Source organism: Brachycentrus maculatus, unplaced genomic scaffold (genome assembly GCF_059751285.1).
Source record: "Brachycentrus maculatus isolate JH-2025_06_01 unplaced genomic scaffold, ASM5975128v1 h1tg000391l, whole genome shotgun sequence".
In the NCBI taxonomy this organism is placed as follows: Eukaryota; Metazoa; Arthropoda; class Insecta; order Trichoptera; family Brachycentridae; genus Brachycentrus; species Brachycentrus maculatus.
Window position 1 is genome coordinate 341,397 of NW_028281140.1, and position 7,053 is coordinate 348,449.

At 31.9% G+C, this 7,053-nt stretch overlaps 1 long non-coding RNA gene across 1 annotated transcript; it reads left to right on the forward strand.

Annotated features, from left to right (window-relative positions):
• Nucleotides 1-4,177: 4,177 nt before the first annotated feature.
• On the forward strand, nt 4,178-5,448 carry LOC148303028 (uncharacterized). The gene is made up of 2 exons (XR_015838543.1): nt 4,178-4,759; nt 4,853-5,448. It is a non-coding gene; the product is annotated as an uncharacterized LOC148303028 (long non-coding RNA).
• The last annotated feature ends 1,605 nt before the right edge of the window (nt 5,449-7,053 follow it).

Here is a 7,053-nt window from a genome sequence, read left to right on the forward strand (position 1 = left end):
ATAAACATAACATTACATTAACAAAAAATAGTTATGTTAAAACAAGCCAATTAAACAATTCCACATTTATGTTATAAAACTATTAAAAAACATTCAGAGATTTAAAATAAGGGTATTATATAAAATAAAAGATTTAGCAGGAAGGAGAAGGAAAGGAGAGGAATTAATGAGGGTGGTTAAACGATTTTTTTTTGTAGGTTAGAAGTTAAAAATATACATAAATACATAAACATACGCATACATACACACCAGTGGCGTGCCTAGGGTTTGCGAGAAAGGCAAGTCCATAATTTTTTTACATTCGTGAATACATGATGTACCTATAATTTCTTCACGTCATATCATTCCCAGTATAATAAGCACCCAGACAGTATTATAAATATAAACAATGTGTTGTAATCATTGTAAAAATATGCATACATGTAACTTTTGTAAGGTATAGCCATAACCTTGAAATAAAGAAAATGTTCACTGTAGTAAAATATCTTCCTCAGATATCAACCATCACCAATAAGAACCATCACCATATAATGGCATGCATAGTGTTTAATAATCATATAAGCGCGCGATAATTTAAAAACAGTCATACATTAATTATGTATTTTTAATCATTTGGTCTAGATTTAGTCATTTTTATTTGGAGTTGTTAGGCAAGTCGGGCTTTTGGGCTTCTAGGGAAGTACCGCCACTGATACACACATACATACATATATATATATATACATACATATGCACATATACAAACATATACATTTACATTATATATACACAGAAAAAAAATTGTCATGCACCGTTCACCCCCCACCCATAACATTATTAGGTTATTGGTGGAGAGTAAACAGAGTATGACAACTTTCTACCAACCTCTTTATTTATAATAGCTATGCTTTTTCCGAAAATATCAATGTCTTTAAATGTTTTGTTGTATGAGTCATTATAGAGAAAAATCATTTTATTTATTTTATCTCTCCTAGAGCCTCCAGCATGATAGTCAAACGTGATTGGTGAACTTGATATGAAACTAGCGTAGGTATCACATAATTAGAAATATTTTTATTTTTGCAATTACGGAAAATGCAGCTATACTCATTTTCTCCACTTTAAACAACCCTCTAGCTCTAGAGTGAGGGGAAATTCCACTCCTGTTATAAAATGATAGGTGCGTTATACAAACCTTGCATAAAGTTCAAAATTGTACTGTCAAGGAAAAAAATCCTAGCGCACCTTGTATTAATATTACTAAATTCTAAATATAAAATGAGTAAAAATTGAATTGATCATTTGATATAATCTGAAGATAAATTACAAGTAGCTTGTATGAGTGCAGATATGTGACTAAGAAAGTTCTATCTTTTCGTACTATTTTCCTTTTGTTCTTCATTATTTGAATTTTCTGTTATTGCTTCCATATATTTATTCCTTTCTACCTGAAAAATTAAAATACAAATCGATGACTTTGTTAATTATTTCTCTAAGCTTAAGTTAAAAATGTTGTTTTTTAAAAATTATTATTGATTACATGATTTATAAAAAAAACTATTTTACTAACTGACTAACTTGACAACTGTTATACGGGAAATAAGTAGGTATATAAAAAAATCTGATTTTTTTGTCCAGTTATTTCTTATTGATATGACATTTTAGTACCAATTGTTTGTTTTATAATGGATAAAGTAAAAGTGAATGTATTTTATAATGTATTTTTTTTCTTGGTCATTTAATATTTCTTTGATGCGACATTTTAAATTTCCATCTTATTTCCTACTATTTAATACCTCATAAATTCAGTAATGTTATAAAAATTAACACGATTTTGAAATAACGTAAAATGAAAAACTGTGAGGACTGCAAATTTCGTTCACATTTTATAAGTACCCACAGTTCTCTCACAAAATACACGATGTATACATATGTAATATACAATTACAAGTACCAAACCGACATACCAATAGTTACAAGTGGCTGGAAACGTCATGTTGGATTATCGTATCTAACCACATTACTGTAACCTGAACGAGATATACATAAGATTGAATACGGTGACTGGTAATAAGAGTACCTTCCAGACGATTATTGTCCTTAAAAATATAATAATTCACAATATTTTCTGACATCTCAACATATAGTATAAAGAAAAAAATATGGAAGTCTGGGCATTTACGGGGCTTACGACCGTCATTGAATTGCTTAAGTGATCACTTTACACACGCGAAACATTCACCAATTCTACCTATGATTGACAACCATGAGATAATCCAGATTTGTGAACAAGTGTTTGGACACATACAAAATGTTGTAAACAATAATTTTATTACCCATGTTCAAATTGTATTATGTACGTAGTTGAACGTCAATATTTTGGACACAATAATTTTGTGTCAAAAAATAAACATGCAATATAATAATAACAACTTAATAGTTTTTCCCCATATATTTTATTTGACCACTCTGATGGTGTTGGTAACGACGAAACCCTGTCACTAGTCAAATAAAATAAAATTTATGTGGAAAAAACTATAAAGTTGTTATTTTATTACACATAAAAAATGCAGTTCTACCAATTAATGTCGGTACAAAACATAAATCTTATGCAAGAAAGATTTGAATAAATTTCTTTTGGACACAATGATAATGATAATGGAATACTAAGAGACTATATTACTTTTAAAAAAATCAAGTTTTCTCATTACATTTATCAACTTATCTTCTTCCTATTATTTCCTTTAATAATATCCAATGATGCGTAGATGACTGCATCGTATCGATGCAATGTTATCTTGATTCCACGAACGCAAAGTTATCATTCCAGCGCTCCTTGATCAGTTATATGTTATCAGTACTGTGTTAAGCATAAAATGTGATTAAAAATTCACAAACATTTATTATGATCCATGGGAATCGATCCCGAAACATTCAGCATTGCAAAAACATTTTTCACACAAATAATTATTTAATATAAACCTAGACTGCCACCTGAAACGTAAAACTGATGATCTTGGTATCATATAATATACGATCAATTTAAAATTTCATCTGCCGTGCAGTGCCCTATGCACCATGGAACGTGGTTAAGGGTAATTAGAAGAAGAAAGAGGTCATGGTGAAGGATATTACTATAAAAGAGCTGCTCTGGTATGTAGTGAGGTAAAAATTTATTGGCTACACAAGGTTGAAAGCATACCTTGATTTCTTTATCTGAGTTTGTCATCAGTAATTATTTTTTGTAAAAACGCGTTTTTATTTCATTATTTAAAAATAAGTATCCAATTTAACTTCCAAATCAAAAAATATTTCTATGAGTTGTGATGTACCGTGTTCCAATATACGATTGTGTTAAATATACTTAATCAGTTGTATGACAATTGGAAATATCATTCCACGATTCAAACCATAATAGAGAATTGAATTTTTGTTCATTGGTAAATAGAGTGATGTGCAATGTATGATATTTTAATGTGAATTTGTAGAAATAGCGCTCTATGAAATAAAACAAAAGCTTTTCATATTATTTTATGAAAATGTTTGATTTTGTTTTTATAAAGCAGTGCATTTTATTGGCAGAAACTTTTATTACCTAGGAAATGTTCACATTGCATTAAAATTTCTATGGTCAAAAATTTCAAAAAAATTGGATAATTTATGCATTTTGTTATGCTTTGCATTACTTCAAAAAACATCATTTTGATGTATGAAAAATTAATCATAAATAACTCTTGTAACATAGACTTCATGTAAAAGTATTTTACGTGTGTATCAGATGAGTAAATTTGCCATTTCTTTGGGCGTACATTTACTGAGTAAAATGTCTTATTCATAATTAAGTATCTCGCTACGCATGAGTCGGTATTTATATTCTCTTTTATACCGAACGAGGGAAATGGAAGACCAAAACGGGACGAGAATCACTTACCTAAACGTCAAACTTCAATTTCACCGCCAGTCGACGTTGGACTTACATTTTAAACAGGTAAACACCTCGCCGTGTCTTCCGTCCTCGTCTCGCGAGAAGGAAATTCCGCGCGGGCCTATATCCTTCCCTTTCCGGTGTGCCAAAAAGCGGAAACTGAAGCGTCTGCCTCTCGGCGATTCTGACCCTTAGGCGGAAAGGGTTAAGTGAATAGAGTCGCCTGACAGTTTTCAGGTGTGCTTTGGGATGCGAGCGAATAGGGTGCGTGCGCGCAATGCTCGTAGGGGTCAGAGTCGCGTGGCGGGGGTTAGGTCGTTTCGCGTTTGCGGAGTTTTCCCTTCCCCCCAGTCGCCGAGTCGAGTTCGCGGCGCTCAGTCGCATAAGGGGCGATATTGAAGCTAGTAGTCTCGTGTGGTCCTCCGAAGAGTCAGCGCGCCAAGTGCCCAGTCCGGCTTCCAGCTCCCGACCCGTCTGATCTCCTCACACCGCCGGAGAACGGATCCCTCCCACCGAGATCCTCCCAGCCGCCGATCGCTCCATCCGCTCCTGCATCCTCGCCGAACACAAGCAGCTGCATCTCGACAACAAACTTTTCAAGCCCGCGGAGGCTGTTGAAGATCCCGAATATCGTACCGAACTTTTTGGACTTTCTTGTGCCAAAGTTAACAAACTTTTTTAAAGTTTGCTAAATATATTCTCGGTTCCGCGCCGGAAATTGATATTAAACTTTCCAAACTTATTCCGAACATTTACCTTTCAACTAAACTATTGTTTACCGTTAATTTAAAGCGAAGTAAATCGCTTTTTAGTGATTTCTAAGCCTAACCCTTTCCTTTGGTAAAGTAATAACGGGTAACAAAAGAAATTTTATACACTCTTTACCTTTTGTATAAAACTTTCTGACATATCCTCTAACATATCCTGTTCTTTTACGACCACTTTCAGAAGTGAAATTCATCTTTATAGGAACCCGGGAACCTTTATAACGAAACTTTTTATGCTGTGACCGGTATATAAAAGCGTTAAAAACTTAACCTCTATCAGTCGAGACGTTAATTCGAAGGTATTCTCGGAACTTTATACGACTCCCAGTGTGTGTAAATTATTATCGTCGTTATTAAAAACTCTTAAAAACTCTCAAACTTAATGTGTCGCGAAATTGCTTCGACATTGCAATCAGCTACAAGTTACAAACACTCAATTAGTGCTCAGTGAATTGAAAGACAATCTCTTTTTGATTACACATAATCCAAAAACAAACTTATACCAAAATCTAGTATTTGAACATTTAATCAACTTGTCTCGCCCGGCGAAAATCGTGAACAAATTCATTTCTAAGGGTTGTATTTAAATTGAGGGTGGTAAAACGTATAAAGACAGTCGCCAAACTGCTCCAAGGGAGTATTTCTTCTCGGAAAAAATAATTTGGAGTTTCAGGCAGCAAGGTAAATTTCAAATTAAAACGTAAATAGAGCCCGAGACGGTGAGGAACATTTTGATTCGGCATCGGGGGATTTCGCCGAGAGGACATCTCTAAAACTCGAAAGGTAAGCCGTTAATATTTTATTATTGTTATCTTTGCGATTTTTGTTGAGATTATTTACTTTTCCGTCCTTCTTTCCGGAATTTAAATTGCTTATTAACTGTTCTTTATTTTCAGAATACGTTATTATCTGTGTTTACAAAGTATAAATTTCAATCAACAGATTTTTTCCAATTTGAGAGGTAACATGTTTTCCAATCTACTCTCTGTATTAAAATACTGACATGACTTTTTTTTAAACATTCGAATTGAATCAATTCCAATATTATTTATATTTGAACGTAATCGTATTATTCAGAACGTTATTTATTTTGGTATTCTTTACCATCATCTAGTATTTTACGAACAATTATTTTTGTATAGTAGATTTAAAAAATATTTATGTTCTATTTTTATCTATTTAATAATATAAAACCTTTAATTCGTTATTGTAAGGCAAGGTTTAAATAAAAATAAAAATTCAATATCCACAAATTAAATACTAAGAAAATACACCTAAAACTATTGATTTCTGTGTTTATAATTATGGTTAATCTCCGTAGTAGTACAAAGTTACATTTTTGACTACCGTTCTGGATATTCTGGATATTTAAAATATATTTAAGTAGTTTTCGCTCTAATATTTATTTAACTCGTCCAAAGATACTCAAATAAATATAATATTTAAATATATAATAATTTATTATATTTATTTAACATTATTCTGTGGATGGTTAGTGCAGTGTAGTCTTCATAGTTAATTAAATGTGCTTCCGTTAGCAAGGTATTGTACATTTATTTATTCGGAACTTAGTTGAATATTACCCACAGTCAGTAACAAACAGTTAGTTCAACAATATTTCAGCATGACTTGATAATATCAGTTTGAAAAGCCTTTTGTATAATAAATTTCTTTTTTTTTTACGATATAGAATATAGCCTTAAGTTATTCACATTAAAACGTTAATTGATAAAACAATATTACCATTATACCTCTTAATTTTTATGATATTTTAATCTTCCGGATGATTCTGAAAAAATAAGCAAAAACAGTCATTTAAACACAGGAAAGATGGCAAATTTTAAAATGAATTTATTTCGTTTTATACCTTGAAATAATAAAATTATTGATTAATTTATTATTTCACATTTTAAGTATTTTTTTTCGTTTTAAAAAATAACACATATTTGCATTTTTTATCTCATACGATAAATAGCGTATGCAAAAAGGTGTTTACGGCAAAACGTTGTATGATAGATATTCGAATGGTGATATAAGGAAAGAATGCAAGGCTGAGAAAATCATTATCGATAAAATTAAGAAAGGTTGGTTGAGATGGTCGGGGCTTTTGAATCGAAGGAGTAAAGAAAAAGTAGTTAAAACAAATATATGAGGCGAATGTGATTGGTAAAAGAAGCAGAGGAAGACTGAGGAAAACTTGGCATGATTTAGTATTTCAAATACTTGAAAATGGTCAGGTCAAGATTAGGAATAATCGGCATATACGTATGAAAATATGTATGAATGTGTAAGAAGCAAAGATTATGCGTAAAAACAGAGTGGTGTGGCGTTTTATTCTCTCTTCCTACCCCTGCGGGGAAGCGGCGTGATGTACAGTTAGTT